Raw genomic sequence first — 20,197 nt, forward strand, 5'->3', positions numbered from 1 at the left:
CTCCTCACCTCTCCTCAGCACCCTGTCCCCTAGGGCTGGACTGGAGGCCTTGGTACGGAGTGCACCCCCAAGCCTGTACTAGGCAGTGCAGTGGAAGCAGTCGGCAGGCTCTACGGGCATCTCCTGCCTTTGGCTGGGACCGGGGAGCTGACAGCTAGAGCACGGTTATGAAACTGGGCTGTGCTGAGTGTTATGCAGAGTCCAGCTTTCTAAACAGCCATAACTGGGCGTGGTGACCCAGCACTCAGGAGGCCGAGGCAGGGGCATTGCCACAGGTTCAAAGCCAGCCTGGGCTGCCTGGTGAGACCCTGCTTCAGAAACACAAAAGGCAAAACACAGATAAACAACAGTCATGGCGATATGAAACAAAGACCTGGGTAAGTTTGCAGTTTTCTACAATTCACAGTTCTCCCGTCCTGGAGCAAGCGGTTCTAAGAGGTCCACTCGCTATCAGAAGGCAGGGAGCCCTGGCCGCACCCTGTGGCGCCACAGAGGCCGAGACAGCAGGGAAGTTCCTAGGCCCCATCACAGGCAAGCCAAGACCACATTTGAGACTTAAAGCTGTTCTCTAAGTCAAGCAATGATGCTTGGAAAGGAAGAACAAATAAGCGGCAGGAGACCACGGATTCGCATCTGAATGGTGATGCCAGCCCTGGCCAGCTGGGGGTGGGAGGGAGCAGGGCCTGAGGCTGACACTGAGCTAGAGCGGGGCTCCTACCCAGGCTGCTGGTGGGGAGCACAGTGCGCTGGGAGCCAGCACCCTCGCTGCACTTTCATCCAGGGTGACCCAGAGGCCCGGGCTGGGGACAGGGCTGTGGCCCTGTGGCCCTCGGGGCTTGGTGGGGAAGGGGTGAGAGACCCCTTAGGAAAGACACACAGCCCAAGCCCAGGAAGGGGGTGCTGGGCGGCCCCCAACAGAAGCCTTGGAGCAGGGGACTCCATGCTCCCAGACAAGTGTTGGGCCAGCAGAATGACCTGGGGACTGAGGCTCAGGGACAGGAACCTTGGGCCTGCCCTTCGGTGACAGTGAGGACTGCACAGTGGCTCACAGCCTGGGGCACTCTCTGGACTCAGTGATCACCATGAGGTCCAGGCCATCTGGGGCTACTCAATGAGTTCAAGGCCAGTCGAGCCACATAGCAAGACCCTGTCTTAAATAAACACACACACTGGTCCCTTACAAACCATGAGAGGGTCTTCCTTAGAGTAAACTACACATGAGATCAAATTTCAGTATTCAGTGAATTAGAACGCGTTAACCATCCTGTCTTCCTTTAGCATGATTTGGCATTTTAACACCCTCTCAAGCATGCCTGTCAACCCAGCACTTAGAGGCTGAGGCAGGAGGGTCACTGCAAATTCAAGACCAGACTGGGCTGCATGGTGAGACCCTGTCTCAAAAACCCAAAAATAAGTAAATAAATAAAATTCATGTGTATATTTTCTTCAATAGTTTTCTATTTGAAAATATCCAGGTCACCATCAAAAGAAAGACATCACACATCTTAAATATGTAGTCTTCATTAAAATAAGGTCCCCCTGTGCTGCCAGTCCTGAAGCGCAACGTTTGTTGTTTGGGGTTCCCACATCCCTGTGGATTCCTGCTTGGAAGCATGTGGAACACAAAGCTCAGACAGGGTAAAAGTTGGGGTGTGGGCCGGGGTACAGCAGTGTCCTGGAGCTCAGGGAGAGTCTGCACCTGGTGAGGAAGGCCTGTCTATCTGCCCCGCTCTGTTATGGATTAAAACTCTGGTCAGCTTAACGCCAGCTGGATTAAATCAGCACGGTGCCGAGTGTCCCACCTGAGGGAAGTTACCGGCATAAATAGAGACATGGAGAAGGACAGCTGGATGTTGTGGGTTTCTCTAAGTGTTGCTGTTTTAGCCGTTGGTTCTCCTGGAGGAGCTCGTCATGTAGGCTTCCCCAGTGTGAGTTCGACCATTGTCATCGGAGGAGCTCGGGACCTTGTTGGTAAGAGTGCTGTGGTTCACTGTGGAGAGCTCTGGTCCTTTCATGGAGCATCACTTCCTGGCTCCAGAGGGGAAGGTGTGAGGTGTTTAATCTCCAGGAGAAGCACTTGTCATGCTGGCTTCCTAGCATGTACTCGACTGTTATTGTTGGAGGAGCTCGAGACCTCTGTGTCACTGAGGATGGCTGTGGTGCTTTTCAGCACAGCCCTGGTCTTGTGTGACTTCTTGGCTCCAGTGTAGAACCCCCATCCCACCAGCACAGCTCCTTCACCCCGCTGGCATGGACTTTCTGGCTTTCACCACTGACCGCTGGGCCCCAGATTTCTGTTTCTCTCTGTGGCTCTGCCCTCTGCACCCCTTTCTGCCTAGCATGGGTGACTGAATGGTTCTGAGCAAAGTCCACACCCAGGGGCCACCCAGGTCAGGTAGACAGCATTAGCGAAGGTTAAAACAGCTAAAAAGTGGGTGTGCACAGAAATCACCCTTCCTGACAGAACCATCCAGGACTTTGAAATTCTCTTTTCAAAGCAAGGTACCTCTGTCTGGAAGGTACAAGGAGACTGTCTATGTTTTTAATTTTTGAATAGAGTCTCCTGATTTGGCTTAGGCTGGCCTCAAACTGGAAGTGATCCTTATGCCTCGGCCTCCTGAGTCCTGAATGACAGGTATGCAGGTAAAACCTTGTGGCTGTGTTCAGTCCCTCTGGAACCAGCATGGGGCCGTAGCTCAGCTGTCTGGCTGCCCCGCTGGGTCAGGACCTGTGCTGCCCTGGGCTGGGTTCTGGAGCTGGAGCCCCAAGCCAGCACCAGCTTTGGAAGCAGCACTCACAGGATGTTAGGTCGCGCTGAGTGACCATGTAGTCCACACACAGTGAATCGTGCTGTGGGGCCAACTGTAGTCTGAGGGGTCAGAGCCGCCCTGTCCCAACACAGCGGGACAGGTGTCCCCTCAAGGATGACAGGAAAGCATGAGATTTGCAGCCCTTGGTTGCGGCCCTCAGCGCCCTGCTTTTGTTGGATAAGTTGAAATATGTTTGTCATCATGACTGCAGCGATGCTCTTTCTGATCTTTATTTGAAACAATTCTGATTTTAAGTGCTAAGGAACCAAAAGAAAAACAACATTTAGTTGATTAATAACTGCTATACTCAGGAGGCTGAGGCAGGAGGATCCTTGCAGATTCGAGGCCAGCTTGGGCTACATAGTGAGACCCTGTCTCAAAAAACTAAAATAAATAAACAAATCCGTTTCCATTAGAATGTTCAAAGAATGTTGAAGCTGGGCGTGGTGGTGCACATCTGTAATCCTAGCACTCAGGAGATTGAGGCAGGGAGGGAGGAGGAGCATGTAAGGAGTCTTGGCTCCATACCAAGTTCAAACATGACCCTGTCTAGCAACGAAGTGAAATAGGAACCCCGCTAAGGCACTTGAATACATTTTAGCTGCTTTTCAATACTATCAACCATATATTTATTTTGTACATAATTTAATGATTTTAAAAATGTACATGTGTATTTTTTATAATGACCCAGGCTTTGCACAGACAGGAATTAAGGTTTTCCTTAGCTGGCTGTGATGGTGCAGGCTTGTCATTTCAGCACTGGACAGGCCGAGGCAGGAGAATTACTGCCAGTTGGAGGCCAGCGTGGGCTACACAGTGAGTTCAAGGCCAGCCTGCACTGTGTGAGACGCTGTCTCAGAAACCAAAAACCAACCAAACACCGAGGAAGAAGAGGGACAAAGTCACAAGTGACACTCCATGGCAGGATGTCTGTATTTATTACACTACATGTGTTTTCAGCTCGGGACTGAGCTCGGGTCTCCACACTGAGCTGCAGCCCGGCCCTGTTCTTAGTTTTTATTTGGAGGCAGGATCTGAGTCCCTGGACTGCCCAGGCTGGGCATTAATTTTGCATCCTCCTGCCTCAGTCTCCGGAGTGCTGGGACGACAGGCATCCCCACCCCTGGCCTTCAGGGTGGCTGCACTCCGGCCTGGATGGTCACACTTTCAGCCCAGGCCACAGCCAGGACACAGCTGTGTTCCCCAGTCTGAGGAGTTCCTGTGGGTGCTGCTGAGGGCCCCGGGGCATCTGCTGGTCCCAGTGGCCCCTCTGCTTCCAGCCTTCATAGCCCAAGCTGTGCTGCGCTTTGCTGTGGAGCCCCCCCCCCCAGCAGGACCCCTGCTCTGAGACACTCTTCAAACTTTTAAAAAAGTGGCCTCCATGCTGAGTTTGTGGCTGGACCCTGTAAGATGGCCTGCTGGGAGGCTGAGGCGGAGGACTGCATGTTCAAGCTCGGCCTGGGCCACTGACTGAGACTCTGTTTCAAGATGGACAAACAGACTGCTCAGAAAGGAGGCCAAGGCCACGAGGAGAGAACCCCTGGGGTGCCAGCCCCCTCATCCAGGAGCAGCACTTGGGTGTCCAGCAGCTGGGGTCAGATGTGTGATTCCTGTCCAGCTCCAGGGCAGTCACGCTGTGGGGTGGGCGAAGGCAAAGGACCTGGGATGAGGGCCCAGGGAGAGCGGGCAGGGGAGGAAACGCAGTGCTGGCGCTGGGCTTGGCCGGTGGGGTGCTAGGTGCTTGTCAGCCTTGAGGTTCTTTCTGCCGCTTTTGCTTCCTGATGTCTGGGCAGCCACTGGCTTAAGTCACACTGGTCAGCCCAAGCAGGGTCTGAAAGTAGCACCCAGCCCTCTGTCCACGGGCACAGAGGTGGCCCTGGCCCTGGATTGTTGTTGTTGTTGGTTTTTTTTTTTTTTTTTAGATAGGGTTTTGTTATGCAGCCCAGGCTGGCCTTGAACCTGCAGGGATCCTCCTGCCTCAGCCTTCTGAGTGCTGGGATCACAGATGTGTGCCATCCCTGCCCAGCTGGGGTTTTTTCCCTTTAAATTTGTGGCCGAGTGTCCGGATTTGCGCTCCTCAGTCTTGTCCTCCAGCCCCTGCCCACGTGGAGTCGGGGAGACCACCCGCTTCCAGCCGGGTGACCCGCGTTCCCCATGGAATCACTGTCGTGTCTGGTCCTGCTTCTGGTTTTCAAATGCCAGGCGGGGCCTCAGATGGCAAGCTGTGATTGTCTATCGGTGAGTAGCTGTCCAGATAGCGTGGAGGACTCAGTTCCCGTCCAAGGGTGTCTGGGTAACAGGGTCAGGACTTGGGGTGTTTGATTTCCAGTCTCTGCTATCTGGTAACAGGTTTGTCCTGAGCTGGCTGGTGAAGGAGCCTCAGATTTGGAGGATGGGCCTAGGGTCCCCCCAGCTCTCCCCGGCCAAGGGGAACCCTGGGCCTTTGCACACTCCCCGCCCTATGTTTCTCTGCAGTCTAACATCTGGTGAAGTTACTCAGGTTGGACTGGAACTTGGTATCCTCCTGCCTTAGCCTCCAGGTATTGCCAGGCAGTGCCCAGATCCGGGAACGATTCCAGAGAGCGTAGCCCTCAGGCTGGGCTGAGCCCCTAATGTACTGCATGTTGTTTCCACGTCTAGCAACTCCATGGCCACCGTCCTGCCATCCCGCCATCCCCATGGGAGGTGCAGCTGCATCTCCCAGGTGCACCTGCAGCTGGCACGGGGGTGGTGGGGGTCGAAAGTCAGAGACTGGAGCTCGGGGCACTGAGGGCTGTGCTGGGCTACAGTTCTGGGCTGCGGACTTGGCCTGAGATGGTAGTGCACTCAGGAGGCTGAGGCAGGAGGGTCAAGTGAGATCCTGTAAAATACCCATCAAAACCTATGAAAAGTACTTTAATGCCCGTCCTATCCTGATGACTCACTTGTTCCCATCTGCAATCTTATAATTCAGATATCTGCGTCTGAAGATTTTAAAACAGGGATGCCTTCTTTCTGGAGCTTTAGTGGTAAAAACATTGTAGGAAATATTTCAAGTGTTAAGTCAGATTTTTCTTCTCAGTTTTGTACTCATTAGATTCATTAAAATCATACTGAAAAGATAACCATGGCTGTACTTTCAAGGTTGGATATACGGCTTAAGAATCTTCAGTAAGCGGGGTGTGGTAGTGTACGCCTGTCATGCCGGCACTCAGGAGGCTGAGGCAGGACAAGCTTCCTGAGCTCCAGGCCAGCCTGGACTAGATAGATAGTGACATCCCAAAGCAAAGCAAAGCAAACCAGCAGCATCTTCAGGAAAGCAAGGCAGCAGAGACCAGGCTGGAGGCAGCTGGACGCTCAGGAATCACCGGACAGAGCCGGGCCTTGGTCTCTGGGGAACGTGGCCTCTGCTTCACCTGTGGGCTCCTTGGCTGGGAGTCGCCCGGCTCTCGGCCTCCGGGCCGGGTCATTACAGCTCTCACCATTCACATTGCACTTTTAATCCAGCCACGCACGTTGCTGCAGCCGGGGGACAGCAAGCCAGGCGTCCACAGCCGGGCTCTGCCCTGGGCTCCGGCCCCTGCGGCCCCTGGCTGGCCAGCCTGGCCGCTCCCAGCTCTCACACCGTGGCTGTGCCGCGGAAACCCATTCTTTATTCTCCTTTGACTTCCACATAACTCCTTTGCCCTGTGCCTCTGCGGATGCCTTCTGGCCATAAGTACTAATGAAATCTCTTTGCTTAATTCAATCTTGCGGGTCCACTTATAGTTATGACCTCACTTTCCCACGGGAGACACAGATTGAGCAGCGCTACCTTATGGATGGCGGCAAACTTTCCCGCAGAAGTGGACGCACGATTTCCATAATTACAGAATTCACAGCCTAATGACCTTAAAAAACAATAAAAAGCTCTCCTGTTAATTCCGTCTCTGCGACTGACATTCAAGATCTTTCATTTTTCACGGGACAACAAATTTACTTTTTATTTTCCAAAGAGCAGTCTCCCCTTTTGCCCCAGATTAAATTCTCGGGATAGTGAAGTATTCCATTGAATATTTAGCATTTCTTTGTCTTTTAAAAGTTAGAATATTTATGATCCTTCGAATGAGTTTGACTGATTTATGGCAATCAATTATAAGAGTACATTTTCAGATAGCCCTCTTAAAAATGGAGAACAGAATAATTAAAAAGATCACGAGTCCTCCCTTGCATGTAATTATTTCATTATTTCATTACAGGGCAGAATTATTTTTGCTGACTGGAGCAATTTTAATTGCATGGGACCATGCGGCTGTGTGGGCGCGGCCTCCCCAGGAAGCTGTGCTAATCGCTGGACCCCAAGGTGCGCGGGGGCCGGGAGGGACCCAGGCTGGACCTCAGGCTTGCTGCTGACCAAACATTTGTGAGGTAGGAAATTTCTAATCTCTCCAGATCATCACGGAAAACATTGTGATAAGAGACAGGAGGAGTCCGACCTGCGGGCTCCCCGCCTACACACACAAGGCCCAACACCCTGGACAGATTCTGGAAGCTTTGGGTACTGTGACGCTGCCCTCGGTCCAGCAGAGAGCCGGGGTGGGGGGTGGGGGGAATGTGATGTTTGCAGAAGTCTAACATGTGGTGCAAATGAGTGGTGTCCTTGGCGGAGGCGAATGCTTTGCTCGTGGCTGAGACATTTCCTTTGGATAAACAGGTTACTGTATTTATTGCTAGGGTACTCGGGAGGCTGAAGCAGGAGGATCTAGCAAGTTCAAGACAAGCCCAGGCTACAAAGTGGGCTCAAGGCTGGCCTGAAGACCCTGTCTCAAAAAGCCAGAAATAAATAAACATGAATTTATTACTACAGTGAGGAAGTATCACCTGTGGAAGCTCTCAGAACGGGCCGTGCCGGAACCTGAGGGCGCACTGCAGAAGCATACTTGCTTCATGGCCACTTCAGCGTGGGCTGTGCAGTTCCTGTCAAACTCAGATGCTGGGCAAAAGGTCCGTTTTTCTATGTTCGTTTTTGTTTTGTAAAATTTTTTCCAAATTCATTGTATTTCGAGGAGGAAGAGGAGGAGGAGGAGGAAACTACAACAAAACTTCAAAGCCCATCAATCAGGGGCGACAGGGGGACCTGTGCTGCACATGGTCACCCCAGGTCACTCACCTGGAGCACAGGATGCAGCCTCCAGTGGTCCCCACGCCCCAGCACAAATCTGCTCTTCAGTGGGGTCAGAGGAGCCAGCAATGCAACCATCTTGACTGATGAGACAATGCGATGGTCACTTAATAGGAGCCCTGCAAGTGGAAAACACTCGGGGAACCAGATGGCGTGTGAGTGGGGAATTCACTTAGCGAGTGTTGCTGAGCGCCTCCTGTGTGTCCCAACTGGAGTGTGGGAGCCACTTGCACAGCCGCTGCTGTCAGGTGTGGCGGTGAGTGTAGCCCTGTCGGTCCCTGCAGTGTTGGAGGAGGGACGGACCAGTTTCTTCTGTGATCTGTTGCCTGTATGCTCTTTTGTTGCTAGAAAGTTTTTGTTTGTTTGATTTGGGTGTTTTTTTTTGGTACCGGGGATCAAACTTGCAACCTTGCAGTTGCCAGGCAGGTACTTATGCCGCTGAGCTAAATCCCCGGCCCCAATTTTGGTTTTCTGACACAGGGCTCACTATGTAGCTCAGGCTGACTTTGAACATGGGGTGATCCTCCTGCCTCAGCCTCCCACGCGCTGGGATCACAGGTGTGTGCCACCAACTTGGCTTGTTGCTAGAAGTTGACCAGGGTGGTATTTAATTACCAGGGCAGAATTTCCAGTTAGTTGCAAATAATTCTAATGTCTGGATTTCAGTATTTACCATGTGAGCTATTGTGAATAGGACAGTTTTTTCTTTGGAATTTTTTTTTCCCTCAGAAGTCAAGAATATGTATCACAGAGTCTTTCTCAGGTGAGGAGAGTCTGCCTAAGTCAGTAGGAGTAGATGTGACCTAGAAGACTGAGAGAGCCACCTGGGTTTCCTACTGGTTTTAACCAGGTGCAGGGTAATTACACATTATGGAGTACTATACACCCTTGAAGAAGGATGGGCTACAGCCATTAGTAGGAAAGCAGATGCACCTTCTTGACATTATGTGAGATAAATGTGAAATAGCATTGGTATTATATGGTTCTCTTCTATGAGAAATGTAGAGAAAAAAATAATTGAAAAAGCAAGATAAAAGACATGATAGGAGAGGGGAAGACAGTCGTTACCGAGCTGGGAAGAAGAGCAGTCTTCTGGATGGAGAGTGAGCGGGTGAGAAAAGGGAGGGGAAGCAGAAGGGATCCAGGTATGGTGCGGTGTGTGGTGTGAGGTGTGAGGTTTATGAGGTTCGGGTGGTGTGTGTGGTGTGTATTGTGTGCATGCATGTGCCAGCCCCCCTCTGCGTGCGTGTGCCACCCCCCCTCTGTTCTAACACAGAGCAGAGGAGGAGGAGGAGCTCCCTGCCCCTCTGTGTTGTGGTCCCACAGTCCCTGAGTGCTCTCCAGCTGTCGGCCAGGCCGCTGCGGTCAGTGTCCCTGGCTGGGGTGACCCGCAGCCCGTCGGAACTATGCACACTTTGGTTCCTTGGCTGGTTTTCCACACAGTGTTTTGTTGTGCGGCCCCGGCAGGGACCCTCTTGCCTCCGCCTCCTGAGTCGGGCTCTTGGGCAAGGCCCAGGCACAGCTCTGACTCTGTGGTGGCAGCGGGGCCCCATGGGACAGGATGTGCTGTCCCTGTCCTGTGTGGCAGGGCAGCCTTGAAGCAGGGCCCTGTCCTGTCCCCTGGCTCGGGGTGTGGCCAGGTGAGACATGGGATCCCGGGAGCACCTTGTCCTCTCCTGAGAGGACAGGGTAGGAAGGTGCCCATGTGGGAAGGGTCTTAGCATCAGTCCTGTGGCCTGGATGGCTTCAGCATTGGGATGGAGTGGACAGCGGTGTCCACATGACTCTGCTCTTGCCCAGTTGACTCAGATCACACACTCACGGTATGGCATGAGAGCCAGTTCTGGTCCTGGCTCTGAGGTGGACCGCATGACCATGGCTCGCCTTTAACCTCACCAAGTCCCAGCCCTGCAGGTGACTCCGTCCCAGTGTCATGTGCCCTGGCCCAGCCCCTCGGAAGCGCCTGCCTGTGGACAGGCCTGGCTGGACCAAGGCTGAGCCGGGCGCTGGCTCAGGTCCAGGGCCACAGGCCCCTGAGGACAGATACTTTCTGGGAGCAGAACCTCGTCCAGCTGGGGGCAGCTCCAGAGGTCTGGTCCTGTCCCGTTCCATGTGACGAAGACTTAGCTGCAGCCAGGCTGGCCTGAGCTCCTCCTGCCTCGGCCTCCTGCCTGCCGTCCCTGCAGGCTTCTCCTTTCAAATCCTTCTGTGTGCATTGCCGAGAGCTACAGTGGCAGCGCCCCCTGGCCCGGTGTCCGGGTTCCGGGGCGGCCAGACTGCACCCTGCTGGCTTCCCTGCGCTCGGACCCGAGGTCCATAAACCTGGAGCACCGTGTGGAGGTTGCGCCATCTGCGTGGCCGTGACGAATGGTCACAGCCATATGGTGGGGCCTGCCCTGGCCATTACCAACTATGCGACACGGTCCAGGGCCCGATTTATGGCCGTGGCTGTGTGGGCCGGGCTGACCCTGGCCAAGGTAAATAGTGAGCCAGGCCTGAGTCTGCTTCTTCACAAGCTCGATGGCTGTTTTTGGAACACGTGCGGGTGCAGAGTGGAATTTCAGTGGCTTTGTGTTTTCTGTACATGAAAAGAATTTTGACCCCTTGCAGGGCCAATGATATGAATGTGAGTCAGGTTACTAAACAGCCAAGCAAGGTGGGGTACCTGTGAGCCCATTACTCAGGAGGCTGAGGCAGGAGCATCTCCAAAAGTTCAAGACCAGTCTGGGTTACATAGGGAAACCCTGTCTCAAAACACAAAACAATACGAAACAAACAAACAGAATAGTTTTGGAGCAGTCTTGTCTTTTTCTCTTATTTTGCAGTCCTGGGGATTGAACCCAGGACCTTTGCACTGAGCTGTGTCTCCATTTCTAAGTTTTGACTTTGCCCTGGGGGTGGCTCCCTGAGTGTGCCCTGGTGACCGGTCCCCTGGGTGCGGCTAGGCTGGGCTGCTCAGCAGTGGACAGGCCTCACTGTGTTTCTGGCAACCAGAGTGAAGACCCCAGAGAAGGCTCATCTGGATGTGGTGGCCATGCCTGTGATCACAACACTTGGGAGGCTGAGGCAGGAGAGTCCCTGTGAGTTCAAGGCCAACCTGAACTCCATGGAGACCCTATCTCAACAAAGCAAAGCAAAACAAAACCAAAAGGTGCCTAAAATGCACATTTTCGTGTGGTGGCATGAGGAGCTGTGTGCTGAGGGCTTCTGTCCCCCCTCTGAGGGAGCTGGGAGCCGGCCTGACTAGGAGTGGCCGTTAGCAGAGCAACCAAGTGACCCAGCCCAGTCCCCGTGGCTCCTGCAGCCCAGTGAGGGGACCCTGCGTCCCTGGGTGCAGTCACTGCAGTGCAGTGCGCTCTGAGTGTGATCATCAGACACTCAGCTGGCCAGGCTTGCATGGTGGCAGGGGACAGGTGATGTCCTCAGCAGGGCCCTTGCCAGCTCAGAGCTGGGCAGCTCTGCTCTGGAAGCCATTGGGAGTCCTCACGTCTTGCTGTGCTGTGCCCAGGGTGGCAGGGTCCTGCAGTCCTGGATGGGCTTCTGCCACGACACCTGGGCCTCAGCCAGTGCCGCTGGCCCTGTCCTCTCGCCGGGGATCACAGAAGCTGCCCCGACATCCCCACCTGCCTGACTTCTGTGCTGCTCTTTTCTTTCCTTCTTTCCTTTTTTTTTGAGACGGTCTCGCCGTGTGGTTTCAACGTACTATGTAGCCCAGGGAGGCTTCAAACTTGGGGAGGTCCTCCTGCTTCAGCCTCCATGTGCTGGGGTCACAGCTAGAGCCTTAGCACCAAGAAGCTTCGGTGCAGATGGAGCAGTGACTTTCAGCATCTTCTGGAAGGTTGTTTTCCCAGAAAAAGCTGACATTCTCTGCCTCCTTGCCCTCTTTCCAGAAAGGACACTGGTCAGCCGGAGAGGGCAGGCCTGTCCCATCTTGGCTCTGGCCCTCCGGCTCCATGGTGACTTGGTACAAGGCATGGGCTCTGTGTACGGTGGGTGGTGCAGGAGAGGCCTGGCTGGCTCTGTTGGCTTCTGGCCCCTCTGGACACCAGAGGCCACTGTGGACACCGTGCCCACTGTGGACACCGCCTCAACCCGGGTCCTCCCCTCCTCCTACCAGTACTCTGGAGGCTGAGGCAGGAGAATCCCTGAGAGGTTGAGGCCCTGTTTGAAAATCCACACAAAGCAACTTTCTGGGGTTCAGCTGTCCCCTCCTCTGGACCACGGCCGGGTCCTCAGGTGGAGGCTGAGGGAGGACAGGCTGGGGTTTGGGAGCTGTACAGCGCTGGGTCAGCTCCAGACGCTGTGTCCCCTGGATGCCCAGGTGGGCGACCCTCCAGGGAGATCACACCACAAGGCTGAGGTGTGAGTACAGGAAAGGCCTGGCCCTCGCAGCCGGGGAATTCAGGCAACAAACTGGACTCTAGTGGGGCTGCGCCTTGCCCATAGGGGACTCTGCTTGAGGGGTGGGGAGAGGGGGGAAGGGACCCCTGTGGACTGTGTCCCCCACCCCGGGAGAGAGGGGACAGCGGGAGAGTGGGGTCCTCATCAGAGACCCCAAATCATCTCTGACCCCATCCGTGTCTTCTTACAGCTGACCCGGGAGGCCAGGTGTGCCTGAACTTCACTGTGGTCACCTTTCCGGTCCCTGCTTTCCTCGCAGGTGGCTCCATCTCCCCTTCGGCATGCGGGCTTGGCGGGCTTCGTCTCCTGGACCCAAGGGAAGACCACTTGCCTTTCTCCCTTCCAAGGGACATGACTGTGGCTCATCCCCTCGCTCCTGGTAACCCCACGAGAACCCCGATCTTGGCTCAGGCCTGGAGCCCAGGTCCCAGTTCCTGTGCTGATGTCTGCAGGGTGGGCAGCGGGCTGGCCATGTGTTGTCAGCAGCCCAGGCGCAGGACAGCCCAAGTCATTGCAGAAATGACCAGCAAGGTGCGGAGGCGTAAAGGAAAGGACAGTGCCAGCGCACTCCTCCCAGGGACGCTGTGGGCACCCTGGATAAATCTGACTCAAAAACAAGTGGGCTTTGTGTAACAGCAATTAGCAGCTGAGTGCAGTGACCCATGCCTGAAGTCCCAGAACCCTGGGAGGCTGAGGCAGGAGGATCCCAAGTTAGAGCCTAGGACAGGCAGCGGAGTGACTTACTGAGATCTGGTCTCAAAATACAACCAGATAGACAAGCAAGAAACAAAAACAAGACCCGAGATCTGAGGATGGAGCTCCCTGAGAGGCCCGGGGTTCAATCCCTAGTACTCAAAAATAAAAAAGTAAAGGAATTGGCTCAGTTTGTGGCTAGAGAGAAGTCCAGAGGATCCGTGAGCCATTCAGAGAAGGTCTGCTGCCAGGCCTGTCTCCGGGGCACCACGCTGCCCGCGCTCTGAAGAGCCTGGTGAACGCATGTGTTTATGGTTGGTTTCGTCGTTAGGAGGTGTAGTGAAGACAGTCAGTCTGGTCCCTGCGTCACCTCCAGCCTTTGCACCTCTCCTTCTGGTCCCTCTCCCGCCCTCCTCAGTCCCCTCCCCTCCCCTGCCATGTCCCCCAGGCAGGGCTTTTCAGGGGGGCTGGCCCTAAAGTGTGTGACACCGAGACGGATTCCTGGTGCAGTGTCGGAATGCCGGGATGCAGTGCGAGTGCTGATGCCCCAGCAGCCTGGATGAGACAGAGGGGACAGAAGGGGCTGTCGTCACCCTTGCCACTTTGCCGCCTCCTGCCGCTGTGAGCTGTGGGCACCATGTTCTCAGGCTGGAGCAGGCTTCCTGCAGACTCAGGCTCAGCCCGCCCTGCGGCCGTGGCCTCTGCTGTGTGCTGTCCCTGTTTCCTGTGTCCGCTCCCTCGTCTGCCGATTGACACGTGGGCAGCTTCCTAGACTTTGTTACTGTGCGCTGTGCTGCTGCAGGCGCGGGTGTGTGGTCCCTGTGAGGCACCGCCTCTGATGGCCTGGCAGGGACAGAAGTGTGGGTGGGAGCTGGGACTGGCGTCTTCGTGCCCGAGGTATCTGCACCCTGAAGCCTGCGAGATCCACTAGTTCTCATCACCCACAGCGCAGAAGGGTCCCGTAGCTGGCCAGCACGTGGTAGTACTTGATTTCCTGCTGCTAGCCGTTCCTCGGACGAAGCCGGAATCTCAGTGATATTCTGATCTGCATTCCTCTAAAAGCCAAAAATGGGGGCACTTTCCCATGTGCGCGTTGGCCACAGGGGCACCTTATTCCGAGCGGCTCCTATCAGACTCATTTCAGTGGCTCTTTTTTTTGATTAAGTCTATTACTTTGGGAGGGGCCCTAATCTTGACGAGTTCTTTATATATTCTAGATATGAGCCCTGTCTGAGGAAAGCTGGGAAAATCTCCCCCATTCTCTTTATTCTGTTGATTGTTTCTCTTGTGGTGCAGAAGCTTTTTAAATTTTCGTTTATTTATTCATTTTTTGTCTGTCTGAGACAAGGTCTCGCTGTGTAGTTCAGGCTGGCTTGAGCTCACTGTGTAGTCCAGCCCGGTCTTGAAATTTGCAATGATCTTCCTGCCTCAGCCTCCCGATGCTGAAGCTTTTTAATTTGATATGCTCCCACTTGTTGATTCTTAGTGTTATTTCTTGTGCCATTGGCTCCTGTTCAGAAAGTCCTCACCTACGCCTACGTCTTCAAGACTGCTTCCTACTGTGTTTTCCAGAAGATTCAGGGTTTCTGTTTTACTGTCTGAGTGTTTCTCCCACTTCTTTCAGCCCAGGGTGAGAGCACAGGTCTGCCCCGTTCGTCGGTGTGTGTGTGAGCAGAGTGCTGGCTGGGGCCGCCTTGCCTCCAGGCCCCTTATTGGCCCTTCTCCAGCAGCCGGCAGCTGGAGGTGCCCTTGCCCAGCGAGCCTGCCTGGTGCGTACGGTACCGAGCTCCACCTGCCAGCCGTGTAGTAGGATTTAGTCTGAGATCAGACGCCTCTTCCTTTCTCTTCTGTCCAAGACTGCCCCAGCTACTCCCCAGCTTTTCTGTTTCCATATAAATCATAGAATTATTTTTCTAGTTCTGTGAGAACAGGCCATGATATTTGGATGGGGATTGCACTCCATCTGCTCCTTATTTGGGGTAGTATGGCCGTTTTGATGGTGTTAGTTCTGCCTCCCTGGGAATAGGGGATCGCTTTCCATTTTCCAATGTTTTCTTCAACCTTTTTCAGAGCAGTATAGTTTTCATTATAAAGTTTCTTCACTCCTTGGTTAGGTTAATTCCTACATATTTCAGCCCAGGTTGTTCTCGAACTCACTACAATCTTCCCGCCTCAGCCTCCGGAGTGCTGGGATGACAGGTGTACACCACCACTCCCATCCAGGTTTTAAAATGCTGTTGTGAATGGGATTGTTTTCTTGATTTCTTTCTTGGGTGGGTTCATTGTTGTACAGGAATACTTTTAATTTTTATGAGCTTATTTTATGTCCTGCTGCTTTTCTGAATTAGTTTAATGGTTCTAGGAGTTTTGGGGTCTTCTTTGAAGGACTGGGTCCCCTATGAATAAGGATATTTGACTTTTTCCTTCCCTGTAAATACCTCTTTTATTTCTTTCTCTTGCCCAATTGCTCTGGCTGAGGTTTTGAGCACCATACTGGACAGGCGTGGTGATAACCCACATGCTGGTCTTGTTCCTTGTTTTAGAGGAGAAGCTTCTGGTTTTCACCATTTAGTGTGACAGTGGCAGCAGGTTTGTCACAAATGACTTCCTTCATTTCTGAGTTTGAGGTAAGGTCTTTCTCTGCCTGTTTTGGTTGGGATTTTTAGGATGATGAGTGGGGGCTGAATGTTGCCAAGGCTTTCTCTGAGTCCATTGAGACGATCATGTGGGTTTTGCTCTTGGTTCTGTTGAAGTGATGGCTCCGTGTGCTGATCAAACCATCCCTGCAGCCCCGGGTGAAGGTGAAGCCCACTTATCGCGATGCCTGAGCTTTTGGGTGGTGAGGAGTTCTGTGTCTATGTGGCGGCATTGGCCTGAGGTTCTGTTTTTCGGTTAAGTCCGGCTCGGTTTTGGGATCAGGGTAGCCGATCCCCAGGCCTGACTTGGGCAGCACTCCTGCCTCTCGGTCTCACTGCAGAGTTTGAATCCCGGAGTTCTGGTAGAATTCTTGACAGATCCATCAGGTCCTGGGCTTTTCTTTGTTGGTAGGGTTTTTATCACTTCCATTACCTGTTATTGGTCTAGTCAGAGTTTTTATATCTTCTTGAGTCAATTTTAGTAATTCACATGTGTGTAGGAATTTCTCCCTCTCTTTCTTTCTTTCTTTTTGTACCAGAAACCGAACTCAGGACCTGACGTTGCAGAGAGGCCCTAAGCCACTGAGCTAAATCCCAGGCCCTCTGTTTCCCCCGGGTTCCCCAAGCTATTGGAAGAAACGTTTGCAGAGCAGCTTCCCACAGTCCTGTCCACTTCCGCAGTGTTGTTGTGATGTGCCCTTTTCATTCTCAAGTCCTCCATGCAGATTTCTCTTCTCTCAGTTTAGGAAGCTGGTTAAGGATTCAATGGATTGTGTTTATTCTTCCACAAGCAGCGCTGCCTCGGTGCCTCCGTGTTTAGTCCGTTCTCATCATTTCGGGCCTGCCCTCTGTGCTTCCCCGCCTGCTGCTAACCGGCGGCTGCCTTGCTCTCTCTCGTCTCCCGGGACCTCCTGAAGCGTCACCGGCTCCCTCACCTGGCGCCTGCTCTGCTTGTAGCTGAGCGTTCGCAGCTGTGAGCTTCTGCTCAGCACCACTTCCCTGGTGACCCCGGGCCAGCATGTTGGGCTTCCGTTTCTTTGATTCTAGGACCTGGTGTTTTTCTTCCCTGAGTTTTTCTGTGACCTGTTGACTCCTCATTGATATACTGTTTAATTTCCGTGTTTTTGTGATTTCTGTGGGTTCTTCTGCTCTTGGTGTCCAGCTCCATCCCGCTATGATCTGAATGTTTGCAGTGAGTTCTCAGTCCTTTTGAAGTCGTTTAAGCGTGCTTTAGGGCCTGAGTGTGGTTTAGTTGGAAGAAGTCCCATGTGCTGCTGAGAATAACGTTTTTGCTATTGGGTGAAGCACTCTGTAGGGATTGGTTAAGCCCATTTATTCCATGGTGTGGTGAAACGCTGACATTGCTGTGCTGTTTGTCCACCTGGCCTCACTATGAGAGTGAGGTGTTGCGGTCCACCCCATGGCTGCCTGGTGTCCACTCATCCTGTGCGCCCATTTGCAATGCGTAGATATTCACGAGTCTCACTTCCTCCTGTTGAGTCACCCCCTTCACCACTGTGCAGTGACCATCTTTGTATCTTCTGACCAGTTTTGGCTTGAGGTCGGCTGTGCCTGAAGGTGAGACAGCCATTCCTGCTTGCTTCTGGGCTCTGGCTGCATGGAGCTTCATTTCCTACCTTTGCTTTCAAGCTGTGAGCTTCCTTTCAGATGAGGTGTGTCTCCTGTAGGCAGTAGATGGTTGTAGTTTTATTTTGAGACAGTGTCTATGTGGTTTTGGTTGGCCTCAAACCCAGAGGGACCCTCCTGCCTCATCCTCCTGTTTTAGTGTATGTGCTGCTGAGGGGAGCACTGCCTTGGCCTCTTGAGTGCTGGGATACCAGGGCTGCACCAGCTTGTCCAGCTTGTGTTTTGTCTTTTAATCAAATCTGCTAGTCTGTGTCTGTTGCTTGGGAAGTTGAGACCTCTGACATTGAGAATTATTACTGTAAAGTGTTTTTTCAATTCTGTTATGGACAGCAGTGCTTCCACTGTTTAGTTAAAGCTAAAGAGAATGCAGTTTCTAGGGAAGCTACCGTTAGAGGTTCAGGAAGAATGGCTTGAAATTGAAGCTACCATTTTCAGTGGTTCTCTGGGGCATTATATGACACTGACACAGATCAACACAGAGAGCCTGGGTCCGGAGACGTTTCGTGACCTTTGTGATGTTTCTCTGCTGTGGTCAGCTTGGGCTACTATGAAATGAGTCACACGCAGGCGACTCACACAACGGACATTTACCTCTTCATGGCTCTGGAGCCCGGGGTCTGACAGCCGGGTCCAGACTCAGCTGGTCCCTGGTGAGGCGTCCTCCTGGCTTGCAGGTGGCCCTCAGCTGCCTGTGCATCCCACCAGCTTCTTCTTGTGTGGAGACAGAGGGCAGATGCTCTGGGGTCTCCTCTTATGGCCCTGTGGGACCGGGCCCCACCTTCACCACGCCCTTACCCCATTACCTCTTTTGCTCTGTCTCCAAACAAGGGTCCACAGGGCTTTGACACATGGGTGTGGTGGGGCAGAAGGAGAGGGTTCAGCCCCCGCAGGAAGTTAGCCCCATTTTCCCTCCTATGGATGGGAGCTCCTGTCTGGCGACACCTGATAGGGACCCGGTGCAGTAAATCTGCTCAGAGGAGGTTACGTGTGGACGCGTTCAGCACACTGCTCCTGGATCTCTGAATCCTAATTTGCTGAGCAGGTTTTTCTTACTCTGCAGCCTTCCTTGGTCCTTTTTATCCGAACGCTTCTGATTGGAAAGTGGGAGTGCCGGGTGCTGTGTCCGCTTCTGTCTAAGAAACACTGGCTGGGGAGAGGAAAGGTATGACGCGGGCATTTGGGGGTTCCCCACTTTCACATTTTATTTTGGGGGACATAGCTATAAAAAGTAAAGGGTGTAACAAACGCCCACGTACCTCTCACGCACTGCCGGTGCCTCGGCTGCAGCTGAGTGCTTTAATTGTTACTGTGTCCTGAGCCTGAGGAACCTTTGGTCCGATGCATGCTGTGACACATGGTGAACGTGCCCCTCACAGCAGGCCATGTGTGCGCTGTGTGTCCCCGGCACCTCCCACCCGGACTTTCTCTGATGTTCAGAGGTGGCAGCTGGGTTTTACCACAGACGTCCTCTTGCAGGAACTGAGTTCAGTTTGGGAAGAGCATTGTGTAAAAAGTCAGACGCACAAAACACTGAGGGACAGGGTCCCCTCAGATCCACCTGTCACCGCCTGGTGGGGCCCCCAAGGTGTGGCCTGGACAAAGAACAGAGCCCAGGGGTGCGGTCTCAGTCCAGCGAGGTTTGGTGGCCTCCAAGGTTAGCAACCAAGGGCTCAGTGCTCGAGGAGAGCCACCAGTCCATTCTGAGGAGTCCCTGCAAGAAGGACTTAGTCGCAGCTGCGTTTCTATGCTGCACTTGGCATTTCCTCCCAGCGATCTGTGTAACACGTCTTTCAGTGATATCCTCTCTGCATTTATTTTGGAAGTAAATGATACAACTAATACTTAAAAATAGTATAACAGAAAATACATTTTTTTTTTTATCGGTACCGGGTATCACACTCATGACCTCGCGCTTGCAAGGCAGGCGCTTATGCCACTGAGCTAAATCCCTGCCCAGGAAATACATTTTAGAAATTTGAGCCAGGTATGGTGGCACATGCCATGAGCCTAGCACTTGGGAGGCTGAGGCAGGAGGATTGCTGTGCATTTGAGGCCAGCCTGAACTAAATAGAGACCCTTTCTCAGACCAAACCAAATCACCAAAACATAAAGAACAAATTTGCAAAAGAATAAAAGGAATTTGAGCTCAGAGTTCAAATCTTTGTTCTTCTCTGGGGTTGTGTTACAGCATAAGAGCTGCTTCAGGAGCAGGGCAGCATCGCTCCTGGAGAAATATGTGCCTTTGGTGGCATGGCCTGCAATGGGGTGTGCATGCTACCAAGCGAAGGTCGCTGGTCCTGGAGAAGCCACCAAGGCGGGGCTCCATGTTGGGTCCAGGATCATCCTGGGGACGAGAAGGTAGGAATCCATCACAATCCTAGGATTTCACACTTCAGGAACCGGGGAAATTATAATGCCTGTGAGAACTCACAAGGCCAGAGCCAGAACTTTCTGGAAAGCCACAGAGGCAGAGGTTGGGCTGCTGGTCACAGCAGGTGAGGGCTGACAGGCAGAGTCTGGGATGGGGCAGGAGCTCGAGAGCTGATTAGGGGCCCCGGCCGTGCTCACAGGTAGCAAAACCCACTGCAAGGAACCGTGGGCGACTTCAGCATTGAAGCCAGAGCCACCTTGACCTCCTGCTTCCTTCCACTCCAGAGCTTCCTGCCTGCCAGGAGGGGCCAGGAAAAGGGTCCTGGGGTTGAACTCATGGGCCTGTCTAAGTTTGAGCCAGGATCTTGCTCAGGCTGGGCTCGAACTTTCGCTCTTCCTGCCTCAGAGTACTGGGATTACAGGCATCAACTTTTCATGAAAACTTGAGGCCTAGGAATGAACATAGCTTAGTAATAAGAGCACTTTCCTGATTAGTAATA

At 53.2% G+C, this 20,197-nt stretch overlaps 1 long non-coding RNA gene across 4 annotated transcripts in view; it reads left to right on the forward strand.

Annotated features, from left to right (window-relative positions):
* Nucleotides 1–1,846: 1,846 nt before the first annotated feature.
* Nucleotides 1,847–20,197, forward strand: part of LOC134473493 (uncharacterized) — a 31,361-nt gene continuing 13,010 nt past the window's right edge. For all 4 annotated transcript variants that reach the window (XR_010043775.1, XR_010043782.1, XR_010043743.1 and 1 more), the window contains exons 1-4: nucleotides 1,847–1,971; nucleotides 7,028–7,196; nucleotides 18,388–18,489; nucleotides 19,516–19,685. This is a non-coding gene — a long non-coding RNA (uncharacterized LOC134473493). The remainder of the gene's footprint in view (nucleotides 1,972–7,027; nucleotides 7,197–18,387; nucleotides 18,490–19,515; nucleotides 19,686–20,197) is intronic.

The sequence above is a fragment of the Cavia porcellus genome, unplaced genomic scaffold, assembly GCF_034190915.1.
Source record: "Cavia porcellus strain 051 isolate PalLab524CR breed Dunkin Hartley unplaced genomic scaffold, mCavPor4.1 scaffold_1, whole genome shotgun sequence".
Lineage (NCBI taxonomy): Eukaryota > Metazoa > Chordata > Mammalia > Rodentia > Caviidae > Cavia > Cavia porcellus.